Below are 20154 nucleotides of genomic sequence, written 5' to 3' on the forward strand. Positions count from 1 at the left end.
GAGATTTTGGGACTACTGTAACGATGTGTATGTGATGTTTTGGTTCCGCAGATGTGCATTAAAAATCTCTTTTCGTTTGACCATGAGCAGATGGAGTTCCGAGTCTTATTTAACCTTTATTTATATATTCTATGAGTTTAGGCACCTTTAAATTCCTCCATATAAATGGTGACCCCGACGTGCCGATTCAGCCGATTCAGACTTAAGGGGGACAAAAAGGTGTCTCTCTTTCCAGACTAGCTGCAAGACAAGGATCCAGGCCAGACACAGAAAAAGAGGTAAGATTTGTATCTCTTGCTTATTAAATTATAGAAAGGATTCTTGTCTGGTGGCAGTCTGAAGAGCTAAAAAGTGATAAGGTTCTTTTCTGCTCATCATCAAGCGATCCCTTAGCACTAAGGGGGGTTGCCTAATCACCAAGGCTCATAGTTACCTTTTACATTCTGGAAATATATGCAACCCTTAAAATAAGCACCTTTTTCAGTCTGGCTTTACGCCCTTTTGGCGATGTGTAACACTCTAGCAATTTCCTTTCCTCGTTATAAGTTACCACATTCCAGCGAGCTGGGTGAAGCTATTCTGAGCAAGCGCCTTCACGAGTTGATTAATTAAAACATATCACGATTTGTTAAATACGGCGTGAGGCCGTGGGTTAGGAGAATGGCAAGAGGCCATGAGTTTTAATATTAAGCCAGCTGAATCTGCGAAGAGAGATTGAGATCTCTAGAAATAGGCCAGGAGAATTTTCAAAACTTCCCCGGTTTCAAAGCGATGGAACTCTCCACCAAGAGAGAAAGCAGATTTCTCTGTGTGGCCTGAGAATATATGTATAAGAAAAAAGCAGAGATTGCCATCTCTTAAGTTGTTGAAAAAGAAGAAAAAGAAATAGCGCAGAGATTGAGATCTCTATACAGTTGTTGTGAAAGTGCTAAGGTTAAAAGGTCGATCGGACCATGTAACCCAGCCGGGTGAGAGCATGACTCTGAGTTCCGTCTCTCTGCTGAGGAGACAGAGGTCTCCCAGTTAGGACACTGGAAGGCCTTTAAAGAGTATGAGAGAAGCTCTGAGAAGTCTCAAAGTTTTAGTAACTGAGTTTTTTAAGGATTGTTTTGTGAGTTAAACTGCAGTATTTGTTTTAATTTCCTTGTCTGAGATTTCTGGAGAGGAGTAAGTGGTTCTGTTGCCATGGCTGAAATGACTAAGTACTAACAGAATTAAATGTGTGCACATATAAATTGGACAATGGCTAGTTAAATCAGTAGCCAACTAAATTTTATATTTTTATAAATAAGTATAATAATCAATAAAGTTATATAAACTAGAATCCCCAGGGAGGAAAGACGTGTAATAAAATCGGTAGCAGGTAGAAATATAAATACATTGCTCAAAAAAATAAAGGGAACACTTAAACAACACAATATAACTCCAAGTAAATCAAACTTCTGTGAAATCAAACTGTCCACTTAGGAAGCAACACTGATTGACAATCAATTTCACCTGCTGTTGTGCAAATGGAATAGACAACAGGTGGAAATTATTGGCAATTAGCAAGACACACTCAATAAAGGAGTGGTTCTGCAGTTGAGACCACAGACCACTTCTCAGTACCTATGCTGTCTGGCTGATGTTTTGGTCAGTTTTGAATGTTGGTGGTGCTTTCACACTCGTGGTAGCATGAGACGGACTCCACAACCCACACAAGTGGCTCAGGTAGTGCAGCTCATCCAGGATGGCACATCAATGTGAGCTGTGGCAAGAAGGTTTGCTGTGTCTGTCAACGTAGTGTCCAGAGGCTGGAGGCACTACCAGGAGACAGGCCAGTACACCAGGAGACGTGGAGGAGGCCGTAGGAGGGCAACAACCCAGCAGCAGGACCGCTACCTCCGCCTTTGTGCAAGAAGGAACAGGAGGAGCACTGCCAGAGCCCTGCAAAATGACCTCCAGCAGGCCACAAATGTGCATGTGTCTGCACAAACGGTTAGAAACCGACTCCATGAGGATGGTATGAGGGCCCGACGTCCACAGATGGGGGTTGTGCTCACAGCCCAACACCGTGCAGGACGCTTGGCATTTGCCAGAGAACACCAGGATTGGCAAATTCGCCACTGGCGCCTTGTGCTCTTCACAGATGAAACAGGTTCACACTGAGCACATGTGACAGACGTGACAGAGTCTGGAGACGCCGTGGAGAGCGGTCTGCTGCCTGCAACATCCTTCAGCATGACCGGTTTGGCAGTGGGTCAGTAATGGTGTGGGGTGGCATTTCTTTGGAGGGCCGCACAGCCCTCCATGTGCTCACCAGAGGTAGCCTGACTGCCATTAGGTACCGAGATGAGATCCTCAGACCCCTTGTGAGACCATATGCTGGTGCGGTTGGCCCTGGGTTCCTCCTAATGCAGGACAATGCTAGACCTCACATGGCTGGAGTGTGTCAGCAGTTCCTGCAAGATGAAGGCATTGCTATGGACTGGCCAGCCCGTTCCCCAGACCTGAATCCGATTGAGCACATCTGGGACATCATGTCTCGCTCCATCCACCAACGTCACGTTGCACCACAGACTGTCCAGGAGTTGGCAGATGCTTTAGTCCAGGTCTGGGAGGAGATCCCTCAGGAGATCATCCGCCACCTCATCAGGAGCATGCCCAGGCTTTGTAGGGAGGTCATACAGGCACGTGGAGGCCACACACAATGCTAAGCCTCATTTTGACTTGTTTTAAGGACATTACATTAAAGTTGGATCAGCGTGTAGTGTTATTTCACTTTAATTTTGTGTGTGGCTCCAAATCCAGGCCTCCATTGGTTAATAAATTTGATTTCTATTGATGATTTTTGTGTGATTTTGTTGTCAGCACATTCAACTTTGTACAGAACAAAGTATTCAATGAGAATATTTCTTTCATTCAGATCTAGGATGTGTTATTTGAGTGTTCCCTTTATTTTTTTGAGCAGTGTAGAATGAGTGTTGCTGAGATGAATGGCTGAATACAGTTAAATACACGGAAAACAAAACGAGTTCAATGGAATATTTATATTTCAACACTGACCCTGTACGGAGTTTGCATGTTCTCCCTGTGCATGCGTGGGTTCTCTCCGGGTACTCCGGCTTCCTCCCACAGTCCAAAAACATGACTGTTAGGTTAATTGGTCTCTCTAAATTCTCCCTATGGGTGGGTGTATGTGTGAATGGTTGTTTGTCCTGTATGTCTTTGTGTTGCCCTGCGACAGACTGGCGACCTGTCCAGGGTGTACCCCGCCTCTCGCCTGCAACGTAGCTGGAGATGGGCACCAGCAACCCTCCCGACCCCATTAGGGACAAAGGGAGAACAGAAAATGGATGGATGGATGGATGGACTTTGTACTGTAAGTTGATCTGTGGAACAGTGTAATAAATCTCCACCCGCCGTGGCCTGCAGTGAAGGACTCGTCTCTGAGTATTATTTCTAATCTATAAATATAATTAAGACCTTTGCTGATCCCACAATAACAGTGCGCAGCGTCTAATAAAGTCTATTTCAGAATCAAAATGTTCTCATGTGAAGACTACGTCCCACTGAGAATTAAACAGTTTGCAAGTGCTTCTGCATGTGGTAAATATTAAAGGTGTATGTGAGAAATAAAGCGACAGCGTATGAAACCACAAAACAGAATATTTTATGCAAAACATGAGAGCAAAGCCACAATCAAGTGTGCCAAAGGGGTCTTAACCGGCCGTTTTAGATGAAGCTTTTACTCTGAAGTGAGGTGTTTAGATAAAACAAAATTAAATAAAACATTTTGAACGAATATTTTACCTACAAAAACTGATAAAAAAAGATATTTCTCTAGATTTGACATGTGATATGGAACAATAACTAAATATCTCTTTTCTTTGGAGCCACAGATGTTTTAGATGCATAAGGTTATAGTAGCTCCAAACCTGTCTTGTTGCAATGTGTTGAGGAAATAGATAACTCTTATCCGTCTTATACGTTGCATGTTATTGCTATTCCAGCATTGCTTGCACAAGCAAACAATGCTGGAGGGAAAAAAAGATGACAGCCGCACTGCCACGAAATGATACCTGGAGATAAAGGTATTATTAATTTAGCACAGTGCGTCACAGCAAAGGAAAAATAACTGAAAAAACTTATACCAACTCAAAACCATTCGCATTCTTTATGTTGTTGTTGCCCTTTAGGGGAAATATTATGCATACTCCAACCATGTAGCACCATTTTATAGCACAATCAAGTCATTGTCACCATCAGCTATAAAAATGCTTTATATCAAACATGGTATAAAAGAAATTTGACTTTTTGAAGTCAATTTTCTTTTTGATGCCTTGAAATTGAGCCTCTGTCTCTTTAAGAAGCTCCTGCTCTTTCTGACACACCACCTTCAGGAAGTTATCACAGCAATGCTTCTCATTATGCCATTAACAACCGTTGTTAGGAGCATTGGACTGATGCACAGTTCCATCAGCTGTTTGCTTATTTCTGCTGCTGCTAGTCTCGAGGAATTGAGTGGCGGAGGGTTGCTCTGAAAGAGGAACCTCAGCTTCGTGAAAGTAGGTGGATTCCTCAAACATGCATGAAAGAATCAAAGCAACACCCCAGGTACCTTTTTAATGAGGTAATAACTTCATAGGATGATATAAAGCTCAAAAAGGTTTATTCTACATAATCCTCCCTCTTTAACGAGGACAAACATGCTGCTTGGCCTTTTGGTGCTGCTGGGTGCAGCATGGTGGCTTTGAAGCTTCACCATCATCTCCAAACATCTTCATGTTCCTATGATCTCAGTTCCCAATAATAAATTAAAGGCATTGAAGTGTAGCCAACTTCCCAGGACACTGACATAAAGCTGGTCAGTAAGGAATTAGCCTCTGAAATCATTGGTGGAGGAAATTACATAGTGCATTTAATTTTAAACCATAATGGGCTCCTTTCAATGAAACCTTGGAGGATGTTAACTATTGACAGAAATCTAAGAAAAAAATTAGAGTGAATTTTGACAGAGGTGTTTTTTTCTCTTGTTTCTTTTCTTATGTGAAAGGTTACCAACGGATGTGTCTCTGCATCTACAAATAAATCAATAAAATAACTTTTAGTTCCAGTCGATTGTGTGTCACAGAAATCAATGTGCAAGAACTAAACAGCTTTGGACTTGTTGCAGTTTCAATTTAGCCAGCTATTTTCAAGGTTTAATAAGAACCACAACAAGACTCACTGTTGAAACTGCTTCTATTGCTCAGTGGGAAAACAGTGTTTGAAATAAAAGACAAGCTGGGCCAATTGTTTAGCAAAAGCACTCCAAGGCTCAGTTGGACATTTTATTGCTTTTCTATTTATTCCTACTCGGACGTAGCATTCTTTCGTTTGCCTTCTCACAACAATAACAGCGAGTGAACCATTGATCTGTTCTCACTCCCACGGCACTCGACAATTCACCGCTAATCAACAGCTCAGCGCCAAGAAGATGCAGAAAGGCAGTCGCCTTGATGGCAGACCTGTGGAGTGCTTTTGCCGTTCCTTTGAGGTATGGTCCCATTAGGAGTGTGTTTGCGGTCAGATGGGCTGTCAGCACCACGGTGACCATGGCGACTCACGTCTTGGCTGATGGGTTGTTGTGGACACTGAGGCTTTTATGACTGAGATGCCACAAAGAATTGCATAACTAAACACCACACCCCCTTGTCTCACTTCTTTTTATAAGAATTTGTTTCATAACTAGACTCGGATTTGTATGATGCTAACGTCGTACAGCAGAATACCTCTGATTCACTGCTTCCTGGAAGAATCCAGATTTCTTCTGTCACATGCCATCCTTTCAAAGCAGCCCAGGGTGTTCAGCTCACTGTGATGCCTTTGTGTTTAGAGCAACACTGGCAAAACTACACACACGTTCCACCCACGTTTGCTTCAGCTGATGGTGAAACAAAGAGGACATAGCTGGAGGAGAGCCACCAGAAGCACAGGAAAAAAAGGAAACTGCAAATAAAAAATAAATGCAAGCCTCTTTGACCTGGTGGGTTACTCGGTTTGTGTATTTCAGTGTAGAAGCTCTACATTTTGCAGTTTCCTCTTTTGTTTGAGAAAAAAAGCCCAACTACACTACTTCCCTTCAGGCGACCCACAAGCTCACAGTGTAGCATTTGTTGTGTGGGTGTAGTTTTTTTTTTTCCTAAGATAACGTCAATTCTGAATGGGGATTAAATGTACCTAAAATAGTCTGAAATGATCAAATCAAGCTTTAAGATACTTATATTCCATAACTAAAGTCAGTGGATCAGAGTTTATTCTGATATAAATGGTTTCAGACTGTGGTTGTCACAATCTAAAACAGAAAATAAGAGCTTGTATCAGAGCTCTCACCAGTCACAGCAACAACACTACCCTTGAATTTGCCAAGAAAGAAGGAAAAAAAACATGTTCTCATCCTAAAATTTGTTGATCCTCTCATATTTCCACCCGACAATCAAGTGCATCCTTTATTCTTGTGTGCAGATTTCTTGTTGTGTGCAGTGACAAAAGCAACACTGGGATGGTTTTGTCACTTCCACATCCTGCTGTCAAGTGCTTGAAAACCTAACACATAATGTTATTTCCCAGCCCTCCTGAGCTGCACTATCCACCTCAGAGAATATCATATGTGGACCTTTCACTGGATCACTAGTGAAAACAAATTGCCAGCTTGTTTCTAGAAATGGGTAGGAAACATGGGGGGATTGCGGACCCCTAGAGAGTAATTCATACTAATGGCTAGCTGGCAGTGGAGTGCATGCTGCATATACTGTACAAACTCCATTAATAGTTTAGTGACCTGGCAGTGCCACCATAAGTTGCACAAACAAGAAAAGGCAGCTGTCAAGGAGGAGGATGTTTAGCAGGAGTTTCAGGTGTCAGTTTTATGTGTAATATAATTCTGTATGATGAAGGTGCAGCACTAAATCTCTTTATATAAAAGGATTAAAATTATAGTCTATCAATACTAAAAACAACTCTTGGCTTTTAGACTGAACTGAATGTTACATAAGCTTGAACTAAAGCCATCCTATTGTCCTCCAAAGTCACCCACGTTGTACTTTTTGAGAGCTGTGGGAGTTCATATTTAACAATAGGTAAGTAGCATTAGGCATTAATGTTTCCCATTGTATACAGTACAGTGAAGTAAAACCTACAGTCATTATAAAACATCGACCACTGTCAAGGGCTCCAGTGCAGCCTGGCCATCCTTCCTACACTCGGTTCTCATCCCTCTTCACTGATCCACTTGGGATTTCTTCCATTGAAATGGATTCCTCCAATAGAGTTTCAATCGTGCAAAAGGGAAAGTCAAAAATTATGTAAATTTTCTGCGCTGTTTTAAAATTGCAGTCTGTAGTTTGGCAATGGCAATGGACGAAGTGAAGGAAACCGTTCTGTCCGTGTTGGTCACGCACCATATATTGAATTAACAGCTTCCTCATTCAGGTCAGCTCTTCTCTCTTCACAGTGGAGAGCGGTTGTTTTCATTACATTACGTCACGCACAGACATTAGAGGTTGGGTTAGCTTTAAAACCACGCCTCCAGGAAGTAACTGTTTCTCAATAGCTGAGGGTCCAGATGAAGTCTCTGGACCAGGGGCCTCAAACTCCAGTCCTCGAGGGCCGCAGTCCTGCAACTTTTAGATGTGCCCCCGCTGCACCACACTTGAACAGAATAATTAGGTCATTAGCAAGGGTCTGGAGAACTGATCTACACAAGGAGGAGGTAATTAAACCATTTCATTCCAGTGTTTTGTACCTGTGACACATCTAAAAACTGCAGGACAGCTGCCCTTGAAGACTGGAGTTTGAGAGCCCTGCTCTGGACAAAGTGAAGCGTAGAACAAGGAGCTGGTTTCTAACAGACTAGTTCCAATATATAAATGACCAGGGGCCTCGTGTACAAAAGAGTGCGCAGTTTTCACACTAAAACTTGGCGTACGGACAAATTTAGAAAAGTGAGGCACACAAAAAAATCCGGATGTGTAAAGCCGTTTCCTTTATAAATCCCAATTTGCAGGAAATAGAGCGCAGCTGCTGGTCCGCCCTGTTGTTACCCATAAATACCTAAGTAAATTAGTATAAATACCCGGAAGTCTGCCACCACGTGAAGCAATAACCGTGGCAATGTCCTTGTTTGTAGCAGTTTGAGCATTTATAATAATAGTTCTATATTTTATTTAAAAAGTGCTTTCAGGGCACATAAGGTCACCTCACAAGAATAAAAATAATACATTTTAAAGAAAAAAAAATCCAAATTAAAAAAAGAAAATAATAAAAAGATTGTGAAAATACCTGTTTGAATAGTAGTGCATTCAGCTGGAATTTAAAGACAGACAGCGTGTCAGAGAGTCCTTTGTGGGGAAAGTGGGCTTGTTTATCTGCACTGAAGGATGACTGTAGTTGCACCGGTACCGGTACCACATGGCTCCTTCTTTAAATTTTGCTCAGAGCTCCAGGATGATCAGTCTGGATTAATCTAAACACTAATAAGCCATCATCAACATCATCAATGTGATCTCTGATCAATCGCTCCCTCTGAATCATTCCATTGGCGATGTTCTTCATCAGAGCCAAAGCTCTCCACAATTACGCAGCTCACCTTTGTGCTGCTACTTATATACGTGTGATTATACACACCTTGATCACCTTAAAAATAATCAAACCTGACTTGTTTGGGCAGCTTATCCAACCATGTTTTCTTTTTTTTAATGAGAATGTGTTGGGAACTGGGGTTTTGGTCTCTTTGTGGGGATTTTTCTGTTTGCCTGCTGCTTCCCCTTTCATCCACAGCCCACTGACTTAGGTCAGCACACCTGTGATTCATCATCTAGGAGTATATAAGGAGCAGGCTGCCAGCACTTCAACGCCTGATTGTTTGCCAGTAATGGTACTCTGAGCCCTTCTGAGTTAGCTCTCTGTGTTTTCCTTAGAAGATCTTCTAGTAATCAACTCTTGTTGCCTCTCTCTCTGAGCTGTTTCCTCATGACGCCTTGGAAGATTCCCTATGAAGCCTAAGTCCTGGCTTTTTGGATTTCCTCCCTCGTGACGCTATGGATAGTTACCCACTGGTTGCCCGAATCCCTTTTTCACCTCTGCAGATAAACCATAGACTGTTCCTGGATTTCCCAGCTGGCAGTCGGTTCGCTCCTCTTCTCCACCGCACCAGTACTCACCTCTCTGCCCTCCTATCGGGAGAAAGTTAGCTGACAACATTCCCTCATCCAAAACCATGATTCCGCTTTACAAGAACTTAGTAACCGTCAAGCAGAAACTAACCGCCACCTTGAAGAACTAGCTAACTTTTTACAAAATTTTCTTCAACAGACCTCTGCTCCCGCTCCATCTCCTATGACAGTTCAAGCCTCCGCCTCCAGTCCTGAGACTCCGATCCGCTCCACGTTTTCCGACCTTCGGCCACCAAATCCTGAGAACTTTTCTGGTGAAATAAGCATATGTAGAGGTTTTCTTTTACAATGTTCCTTAATATTCAATCATTCCCCCCAGAGTTTTGTCCATGATGGCGCTAATATTTCCTTTGTCATTTCCCTGTTGTCTTGGACTGGGCAGAGGCCAGGTTTCCCACGCCAACTAATTTTGGTTGTTCTTTTGATGAATTCCTGAAGGAATTTCAACAAGTCTTTAACCAAGACTCTGACAAAACGTTCACCTCTCGTGAACTGTGGACCATTAAGCAAGGGCAAATAATTGTAGAAGACTTTGCAATTGATTTCAGAATAAAAGCAGCTGCTTTGGGTTGGAATGCTGCCGCGTTGAAAAGTACCTATTTTTATGCCCTGAACGAGTCAATAAAAGATGAGTTAGCCACATTAGACGAACCTGAGACATTTTAAGAATTAATAAAACAAACCATCTGTCTTGACAATAGAATCCGTTCTCGAACAAGGGATAAAAGCAAGAAGAATTTGCCCATGAACCCAACTCCTTCTTCCTCGCCGACTCAGTCTTTCTCTCCTCCACAGAACTAAACTGATCCAACAGATCCTGAACTGATGCAAATAGGACACATCTGTTTAACTCCTGAGGAGAGACAAAAAAGAATGAGTTCCCGCCTTTGTCTCTATTGTGGTGCAGCCAGCCATTTCATTGCCAACTGTCCCATTCGATTAAAAGCTCAGGTCCGTCAGTAGAGGCGAGGAGACTGGTGGACCACCTTCAAGAAAGAAAGCCTCCTCGCCTTTTGCTATTTGCTACCCGCTATCCTGTTCAATAATAATCAATCCATCTCTCTCTCTCTCTCTCAGTCATGATCAACTCTGGGTGCGAGCAAAACCTTATCGACTCCTCTTTCATTCAGCAGATGTCAATAGAAATATTTCCCTTGTCCTCGCCTCTCTGTGTTTCCACTCTTAATGATAAAGTCCTTCCCCAGATAATGCAGAGAATCAAACCATTACAGTTAACTTTTTCTGGTAACCATACTGAACACATCTCATTTTTTGTTTTTCCCCCTGCTAATTCTCCCATCATTCTAGGATTCAAATGGCTACATCAGCACAACCCTCACATCAATTGGTCAGAAATGCATGTCGAGTCATGGTCATTGAATTGTCACTCCACTATTCCGCTGTTTGTCCAGGTCTATCACCGGCAGACAGACAAGAAACAGACCCTCCCGATCTCTCCACCATCCCTGTTGAAAATCATGACTTAGTGTAGAGGGGTGGAAAAACAAGTTATTAGTGAATAAAAACCAAGAAGTAGAAAAATAGGCACCCCAACATTATTTTTCATTTTGCATTTTTAATTTTTGTAACAAGTTAGATAGTTCTGTTTAATTTCGTCCTTGCAATTCCGCGCGCGGCCGCTAGGGTGGTATAGAAAGGACTGAGCACACAAGAAGAATAAATCTTCCTGTTATGCTGGCGAAAGCTTAACGTGTGTGCCTCATCTTTTCTATACCACAGGTTAGTAAAATGTATTTTTATACATATATATTGATGACCTTCGGGAGTTAAAGAGCTCATTGAATCGGTTGTTGACTAGTGAGTCATTTTGTCCAGTTTGTGTTGAGTATGGTGTGGAAAACGGGACACAGTTCTGGAGGTTGGGGTATGCTAATGCTAGCGGACTTTGGTTTCTATGTATTAAGCTAGCTGAGCACGCAAGAAGAATAAATCTTCCTGTTATGCTGGCGAAAGCTTAACGTGTGTGCCTCATCTTTTCTATACCACAGCACCACACGTTGAGGGAAGACCATCACATACATTACCCTCAGCCCTCCAAGGTTGCGGGGTAACAAATTTGGGGGCTCGTCCGGGATAGCGCCTCCTGCTGGCTTGGTGCTATCCAACAAAGAACCGTGGGATCCTGACTTCATGTTCCACGAGCTGATGACCTAAGGTCAAGACTACAGGTATCCAGAGATGACGACGCTACATGAGCTTCAGTGGGAGATCCAGCAGCTACTTCACCAACTGATTGATGACGCCAGAAGAGATTTGCTTCACCAGCTAGCAGTATCATGCCAAGATGAGGTGAGAGAAGACGCCCCAGGGGAGGAGTCGTCCGAGGTGGAACTCTTTCACTTCATTGTTAACTTTTTAAGAAGTAAACAACTGAGGAGTCTGGAGGACCAAGGGATGTCGCGCCTGCTGGTGTTTCGTGACCTCCTTGATGAACTGCAGTCAGCCCAAGAAGCAAAGAACCTGCATCATTCAGTGGATGAAGAGGAAGTGGCATCAGTGTATGAGACTGAGCAGACTGTAGCAGCATCAGCGTCCAGTAAGACAGTGTCATCACCAGTTGTTGCTGATCAGGTAACCGGGTTAGTAAAGCTGACAGATGTTGCTGCATTACTCCCACGAAGAGAATTTCGGATTCATGCTGGTCAGATCTCAGATTCTGACTCAGATGTGAGCTTTAACTGTTTGAGTAAGCAAATTGATGAAGGATTGAGTGAAGGTTTCACTGAGATGTCACGGTCATTAGAACAGTTCTCAGAATAATTAAACCGGGTACATTTAAAGACATGCTGATTACAAAAGATAGTCTGACTGTAACTGAGCTGAAGCGTTTTCTCAGAGCACATCTTAAAGATAAGAGCAGTACTGAATTATTTCAGGAACTGAGCAACGCAAGACAACACGATAAAGAAGGTCCACAACAGTTTATGTATAGACTGATGGGGTTAAAACAGCGCGTGCTTTTTGCTTCTAAAGTGAGCACAGGTTTCCAGTATGACAAGAAATTAGTTCAGGGAGTGTTCCTACATTCACTTTACCAGGGCATACATGAAAAATATTCATATGTCCGACGAGATCTTAAACCCCACCTTTCAGACGAGAAAGTCACAGATGACTTTATCCTAGAAGTGATAACAAAGTCAGTAGGTGAAGACACAGAGAGACAGAATAGACTAGGTCAGGCTCTCAAACCAAAAGCAGTCAGCGTCAATACAGTGCAAATAGATAAGAAAAATCAGAATGCAGTTCAGATGTAGGCAGAAGTCCAAGCTAATCGTACTGCCATACAAGAGCTAACAGCACAGGTTTCATCACTGAGCAAAAGTTTAGAGAAGGCTTTAACACCTATGGTTAGTTCAGGGACTGAAAACATTCACACACCTTTTCCCCACCAAAAACATCCAGCAAAGTCAGAAGCTAAACGAAGATGTCAGCAATGTGTCTCCCAAGAAAAGGATAGCTGTAGCCACTGTTTCAAGTGTGGGAAAGAGGGACACAGAGCGGTTGGCTGTCTGATGAAGAACAATCCGTCGGGAAACTGGGCGAGGTCGCTGGGGCGGGACCACGAGTGATCAGAGAGAATGCAGAGTCCCATCCCACTCCAAAGCTGCATCTTCAAGAGGACACACCATCTTCCACCAGGCCCATCAAACAAAACAATATATATATATATATAAAGGTGTTTTAAAATGCTACTTTTCTCACTTTGCTGCATTATCAATGCTAGCTATTACGTGAAGGAAAACAACTCATCTATTAGGATTTATGTGACTTATAAATCTTCATGCTTTCATTTTTGTCTTCTAAAACATTGTCAGCAATGCTGTTTCTGAAATAAAAACAAACCCTAATTGTTTGCTCTTCCTTGATTAAGACAAGTTGCAATGTCTTAAAGCCACAGTAAGGGGAAGCAAAATGACATTGCCATCTATTTGCCATCTAGTGGTGTTATTTAAAATTGCTAATAATATTACACGACCTCTGGCATGGAGGTGGTGCAGATAACTTTTAAATAGATGTCAAAGTAATTGGCATTCATCACAGCTGAAACCAGATTTTTTAAAATTCTCTATAAAAGTATTCTCTGACATATTAGATGAAACTTCCCTATTTTCATAAGGACAGTTTGATAACCAAAGTTATTTCCATCCACCTATTCTCTACACTTGATTCATTCAGTGGCAAGTATTTATCTCAACCCAAAAACAAATGTAAAAACCTGGTAAAGATGCTGGCTGAAGCTGGTAAGACAGTGAATTGAATCTGGTGCCAATATGGGTTGAAAAGCCACGCAGAGTGGAGGAGGCAATTACGCCAAAGACAACATGTTTCCAAATGTACTTAGAGACAAATGCCTGAGTATGAGTATTCCTTGCACATAGTGCAATTTTATAGCACAACCTATAGTTGTTTATCAAATATGACTTAAGAGGAATTTTACTTTCTGATTTAACACCTTGAAATTGGGCCTCTGTCTCTTTAAGAAACTCCTGTTGTTTCTGAAGCCCCACCTTCAGAAAGTCACCCCAACATGACTCCTCTATTAACCCTTTAACGACGTTTTTACCAGCAGCTTTGAGCAGTAGCTCCTATAATGAGCTATGCAGTTCCACCAGCTGTTTGCTAATTGCTGTTGGCTAGTCTGAAGGAGAGGAGTGAGGGAGGAGCTGTTCTGTGAAGCTGAAACTTGGTAGCTTGGAAACTGCAGCTCTGAGGAAGAGCTTTGTCCTCAAAGGTGGAACTAGGTCCACCAAGCATTTAAACAGCTGAATGGTTGCCATGGAGATTAAAGGATTTCTCAAAAATGAATGAAAGAATCAAATCAAAACTCCAGGTTTGTTTCTGATGAGTAAAGGACATCGAAACATGATGTAAAGTTAAAAAAGTGGATTTTGGAGCCATGTCTTGCATCTACTAACCTGACTGAATTTCATCAGGTTAGGAGGAGTGGACCAAAACTCCAGCAAACTATTGTGTAACCATTTGAAATCTTTGTGTCTGTAAAATAAATTAATGGTACCTTTAAACAAGTGGCAGGGACACTGTGAACATTGCCTTTGATTCTGATTTAAGAAGTTGCAAAGAATCTAAAGGGTCTCTCCTCTGGGCAAAACTACTTTTCTTATCTGCCCTTTAAGTTTAACTAAGCATCAGCTGCCCAAAACACGACATACCTTTTCCTCAAATGTGGCAATGATGAGAATTCTCTGAAAAAAAATGTCCATTTGTAGTTCACAGAGAAATTCCTCAGTATGGTTGGAGTGGTATTAAAAAGATAAGGTGGAGGAAGTCACATCTGGGAATTAAAGCTAATTACTCAGTAATCTGTCCTACAGTAATTTAGACGTCTTCTTCTGGATGAAAGAGACGCATAAACACGTCGACATTAGGCATCAGTGAATGTGCTTTGATTACCTTGAGCGAAGCTCCGAGAAAAACTCAACAAAACAAAAAACAAAACAACAGACAATAGAAAAAGGGAAAATAAAAAACAAATCTGATGTAAAACATATTTGGATTAACTGATTTAAAAATTTCAGTGCTGATTTAAAAGCATTAAAAACTACTCAAAAAGATTTGAATCATTTATTTAGATGAGTTAAATCAGAATGAAAACACAATAATTGATTTTATAGTAAATTGTTTATGAAAATCATGCCTTTATGCGTAATATAGTACCATCATGCACGTTTGTCACTTTGTTTTATCTGCTAAGTACACCTCCAGCAAACTTTGTGCACCTCAGCATGAAAAAATGAGCTCAGCCATTATCATACCTCGGAGACCTGCACAGACACAGTGCATGGCACTGTGTGAAATGGTGAATGAAATTACTACAGTCATGTGAGTCCAGTTTTCCTGCTTGCACCATCTGGAAGACACTAGCAGCTCACAAGAGGAAACTGACCTGATCAATCCTCTTTCATAGATCTCTCATTTTCAGTCATCCTCTGCTCAAATTTCAGGTCTTACTACAAATACTTCAGGATATCTGCTGCTTTCCAGCTAAATCCTCAGTGGAAAAAGAAAAAGACTTGCAAGCATCACTTGTGATTACTTCAGCAGTAGTAATACTGCTCAGCAACAGTTCATTAAAAATATGCAGCAAGACAAATTATATGCTTTTGTGTTAATGTCTATACTGAGGCAAAAGCACTAAACTGAGTGTGCTGTCAGGGTGCGTTATTCAGCATGGTGGTAAATTTGCCACAGTTGTCTGGGAAAGTCAGGGGGGTCTGATAGATGGATGGGGCAGAGGAGTGGAGAAAATGAAACATCAAGCAGAGAGACTGGAAATTCACAGACCAGGTCACAGGCTGACCTCTGTGTACCTGACGACAAGGACGGATATCTCTCAGGATCCAACTGTCATGTCATCCCGTCCACCGCTGCTTCCCCTGCTGTGTTTTGCTACGTTATGCTGTGATTGCCCTGTCTCTATAAGTTATTTCACTTTGGTCTTCCTCTTTCATTCTGACGGCAAAATACTTGGAGGGGGCAGGGTGTCTGTGTTTCTGCTGCCATTCAGCTATTCAAGTCTACTGGGGAAAAAAATTGTAGTGCAATCAAAAGAACTTCTGGTATATAAGTCAACCAGGATATTATATCAGTCAGCGACGTGTTACTCTATGGAGTTTAGATTTGTTTGGTAGGAACGTTTGCCTTATTACTTTATGCTTAAAGTAACAAAGACACATTGGAATCTAAGTCAGCCTAAAGTTATTCACACAGTCTAAAGTTTACTAACAATAAACTTAAACATAACTTCTACATACATAGAACAACTTTGTTAAACTGGGTGATTAACATTTTTTAACTGCTGAAACATTTTCCAAGAACCAGGTTAGTTTCTGTGTCTTTTCGTAGCTTTCTCCATTTCATGCTGAATTGAGGAACTGGAACCAAAAGGAGAAACAATCTAAGAAAATAAATACAAGTACTCAAGAAGCATAACATTAACAAAAAAATACAGCAACACTTACTGGACAAAGAAATGAACAGCAAACCTAAATAGCACAAATGAAATTAATCCATTCATCCATCCATTTTCTTACACCCTTGTCCCTGGTGGGGTCAGGAGGTGCTGGTGCCTATCTCCAGCTAATGTTCTGGGTGAGAGGCGGGGTACACCCTGGACAGGTCGCCAGTCTGTCGCAGGGCAACACAGAGACAGACAGGACAAACAACCATGCACACACACACTCACACCTAGGGAGAATTTAGAGAGACCAATTAACCTGACAGTCATGTTTTTGGACTATGGGAGGAAGCCGGAGAGAACCCATGCATGCACAGGGAGAACATGCAAACTCCATGCAGAAAGACCCAGGGCCCGGAATTGAACCCAGGACCCTCTTGCTGCAAGGCAACAGTGCTAATGAAACTAATGAGGATGAAAATAAAAAGAAATCCACAATCCTGATAGAAGAACAGGAATAATTCAAAAGGGAAAAACAAAAACCAGGAAGAAAGAATAAACTATGAATCTAGACGTGAACCAGCATGACAAAACCCCATGAGCAAAGATTAAAAGAAACTGACAGAATATGAAAAGACTTAAACTAACATACCAATAGAAACAACCTAGAGAAACTATTCAGGGACAGAAACAACAGAATAATTTATAAAACAGACCCACCAGAAAGAACTGATACAATAAAAAATTACCATACATAACCCATAACAAAAAACAGAAAATTACCCAAGCACCCAAGAATTAGGACAACATATGTCAATGTTACATGAGTTTAGAAAGATTTTTTTACTCTTTGTCTCACTGTCAAAAAATACAAAGTTATGGCTTTCAAAAACTTGGGTTTTGTCCTGATTGACATGTCCCTACTGTCACAAATGTAAGCGGATTTGGAAGTCTGCCTGTAAAATGTATTTAAAGCTCATTGAAATTGCCCCTCTGCACAAATTTAGTGTTGCTTTAGAGCGGGGGTGTCAAACTCCAGTTCTCAAGGGCCACTGTCCTACAGTTTTTAGATGTGCCAGAGGTACAAAACACTGGAATTAAATGGCTTAATTACCTCCTTCTTGTGTAGATAAGTTCTCCACAGCCTTGCTAATGACCTAATTATTCTATTCAGGTGTGGTGCAGCAGAGACATATCTAAAGGTTGCAGAGGAGTGGCCCTCTAGCACTGGAGTTTGACACCTGTGCTAAGAAGCTGGGAAATGCTAATCACTGCTTTTACTTCAATGAGCGGAGCCTTTTTTCCTCACTCGCAGTCCTCCCAGTACAGTTGCAGATCTACAAAACACTTGACTGCTTATAGGTTTTCACTTTAACTTTTCTGATTAAATCTGAAATGAAGACTTTTCTGGTCAACTTTTTTTACCCCTCCAGGGGGTCTTTTGTGGGCTCTAGTGTCCCTTATATGACAGTAGGCTGACAGGAAACGGGGAAGACATGTGGCAAATATCGTCGGGTCCGGGAGTCGAACCGGCGACGGCTGCGTCAAGGACTCAAGGCCTCCAAATATGGGTCGCGCTAACCCTTACGCCACCACGGCACGCCCCAAATTTTTATGTTTTTTGAAGTGGTTTTATTTGTTTATGTATGAAAAAGTTGTTCTTATTTCCTACCCACATGCTGGGGCAAACTGTTAATCATCTATATACACTGCCTGGCCAAAAAAAAGTCACCACTAAAAAATGGTCACACTCTCTAATATTTTGTTGGACCGCCTTTAGCTTTGATTACAGCCCGCATTCGCTGTGACATTGTTTCATTAAGCTTCTGCAGTGTCACAAGATTTATTTCCATCCAGTGTTGCATTAATCTTTCACCAAGATCTTGTATTGATGATGGGAGAGTCTGACCACTGCGCAAAGCCTTCTCCAGCACATCCCAAAGATTCTCAATGGGGTTAAGGTCTGGACTCTGTGGTGGCCAATCCATGTGTGAAAAATTAGTCTCATGCTCCCTGAACCACTCTTTCACAATGTGAGCCCGATGAATCCTGGCATTGTCATCTTGGAATATGCCCGTTCCATTTGGGAAGGCAAAACCCATTGATGGAATAACCTGGTCATTCAGTATATTCAGGTAGTCAGCTGACCTCATTCTTTGAGCACACAATGTTGCTGAACCTAGACCTGACCAACTGCAGCAACCCCAGATCATAGCACTGCCCCCACAGGCTTGTACAGTAGGCACTAGGCATGATGGGTGCATCACTTCACCTGCCTCTCTTCTTACCCTGATGCGCCCATCACTCTGGAACAGGGTAAATCTGGACTCATCAGACCACATGACCCTCTTCCATTCCTCCAGAGTCCAATCTTTATGCTTCCTAGCAAACTGAAGCCTTTTTTTCTGGTTAGCCTTACTGATTAGAGGTTTACTTACGGCTACACAGCTGTTCAATCCCAACCCCTTGAGTTCCCTTCGCATTGTGCGTGTGGAAATGCTTTTGCGTTCACAATTAAACATACTCCTGAGTTCTGCTGTTGTTTTTCAAACGATTTGACCAAACGTTTAAGTAATCGCCAATCACAATCATTCAGGATTTTTTTCCAACCACATTTCTTCCTGGAAGACGATGGTTCCCCACCATCCTTCCAGTTTTTAATGATGCGTTGGAAAGTTCTTAACCCAATTCTAGTAATTTCTGCAATCTCCTTAGATGTTTTCTCTGCTTGATGCATGCCAATGATTTGACTCTTCTTAAACAGACTAACGTCTTTTCCACGACCACAGGATGTGTCTTTTGCCATGGTTGTTTAAGAAATGAGGAGTTACTCATTGCATCAGCTGGGATTAAATAACTTGTTGCCAGCTGAAAGATAATCGCCTATGCAGTACTTATCCAATAGGAGGCTTGTACCTAATTGCTTAGTTAAATCCAGGTGGCGACTTTTTTTTTGGCCAGGCAATGTCTATCATGGTGAAAAAAGACAAAAAAATGAAATTGTCTATTTTTAATTTGAACCAAACATTTGCCACCACAGGAGCTCTAATCATCTGTTTTAAAGGGAAACAAAACAAAACTATTTTTAACAGTCTAAAATATGCCATGTGATGCCAAAATAATAACATACTGTAGACATGCTACCAGCTATGCTTATAGCTAAATTAAAGGCTAAATTTAGATAGTGTCTATCTTCGATTCTTGTATAAAGCTTTCTCTGTACGTATGTTTACAACATGTTATAGCCCATCCAAATTTTTTACTTATATTTTGTGTATCTCTAGTAAAATCATCTGCAGATTTGAAGCAACATGACTCTTTCTATTGATACCAGTCTCATATTTTAGTAGAACTTGGCAAATAGGAATGTTTTGAATGATAAATCCTTATGCATTCAAAATATAAGATTCCTTATACTTCCTTAATTATATGTATTTGTTCTGTTACAAAAGCACACATTCTTACTTTTGTATAATATTTTAACAAAGATTTTAAAAACAAATGAATAACCACAACCAAATCTACCGAACAGACTCATAATAATTTATTATTATATAATATATTTACGATGTTGACTTAAGAGTTTTTTCTCTCTCTATCTTGATGTGTGCTGCTTGTTGTGCTGCTGTTTGTAGCCCCACCCCTTATAATGAAGAATGGCTCCACCTCACTTCTGCTACCGTACTTTAATTGAACCGCCATGACTTGACCAGACTCCTCACAAACATAGACTGATGGAAGAGTGGGACATGGTCCATATAGCTCCAAACAGTTTCACCTGCATTCTTTTATTCTGTTAACAAACCTGATGAAGATTTTTCATTTCACTATGCTGAAACTATGGAAGAAAAGCAAAAACCTGCCTAATTTAGATGGAAAATCTTAAACATCAAACCTGTAACACTGGCATGTGACAGATTGGCAAAGAAAACAGTGCTGGAAAAAAACATATCTGTAGATTTTCCATTGACCAAATAATCGAGCAACTCGGAACTATGAAAATAAACTTGCTTAATAGAAACA

At 41.4% G+C, this 20154-nt stretch overlaps 1 protein-coding gene across 5 annotated transcripts in view; it reads right to left on the reverse strand.

Moving 5' to 3' along the window:
• The window catches only part of tafa5l (TAFA chemokine like family member 5, like), a 120974-nt gene that overhangs the window by 18882 nt on the left and 81938 nt on the right, over positions 1–20154 (reverse strand). For 2 of the 5 annotated variants that reach the window (XR_003593631.1, XR_003593625.1), the window contains exon 4: positions 9336–9445. The exons of the other annotated variants lie outside the window; for them this stretch is intronic. The gene's annotated coding sequence lies outside the window, so the exon portion shown is untranslated. The remainder of the gene's footprint in view (positions 1–9335; positions 9446–20154) is intronic. 5 annotated transcript variants of the gene reach the window in all.

The sequence above is a fragment of the Xiphophorus couchianus genome, chromosome 1, assembly GCF_001444195.1.
Source record: "Xiphophorus couchianus chromosome 1, X_couchianus-1.0, whole genome shotgun sequence".
In the NCBI taxonomy this organism is placed as follows: domain Eukaryota; kingdom Metazoa; phylum Chordata; class Actinopteri; order Cyprinodontiformes; family Poeciliidae; genus Xiphophorus; species Xiphophorus couchianus.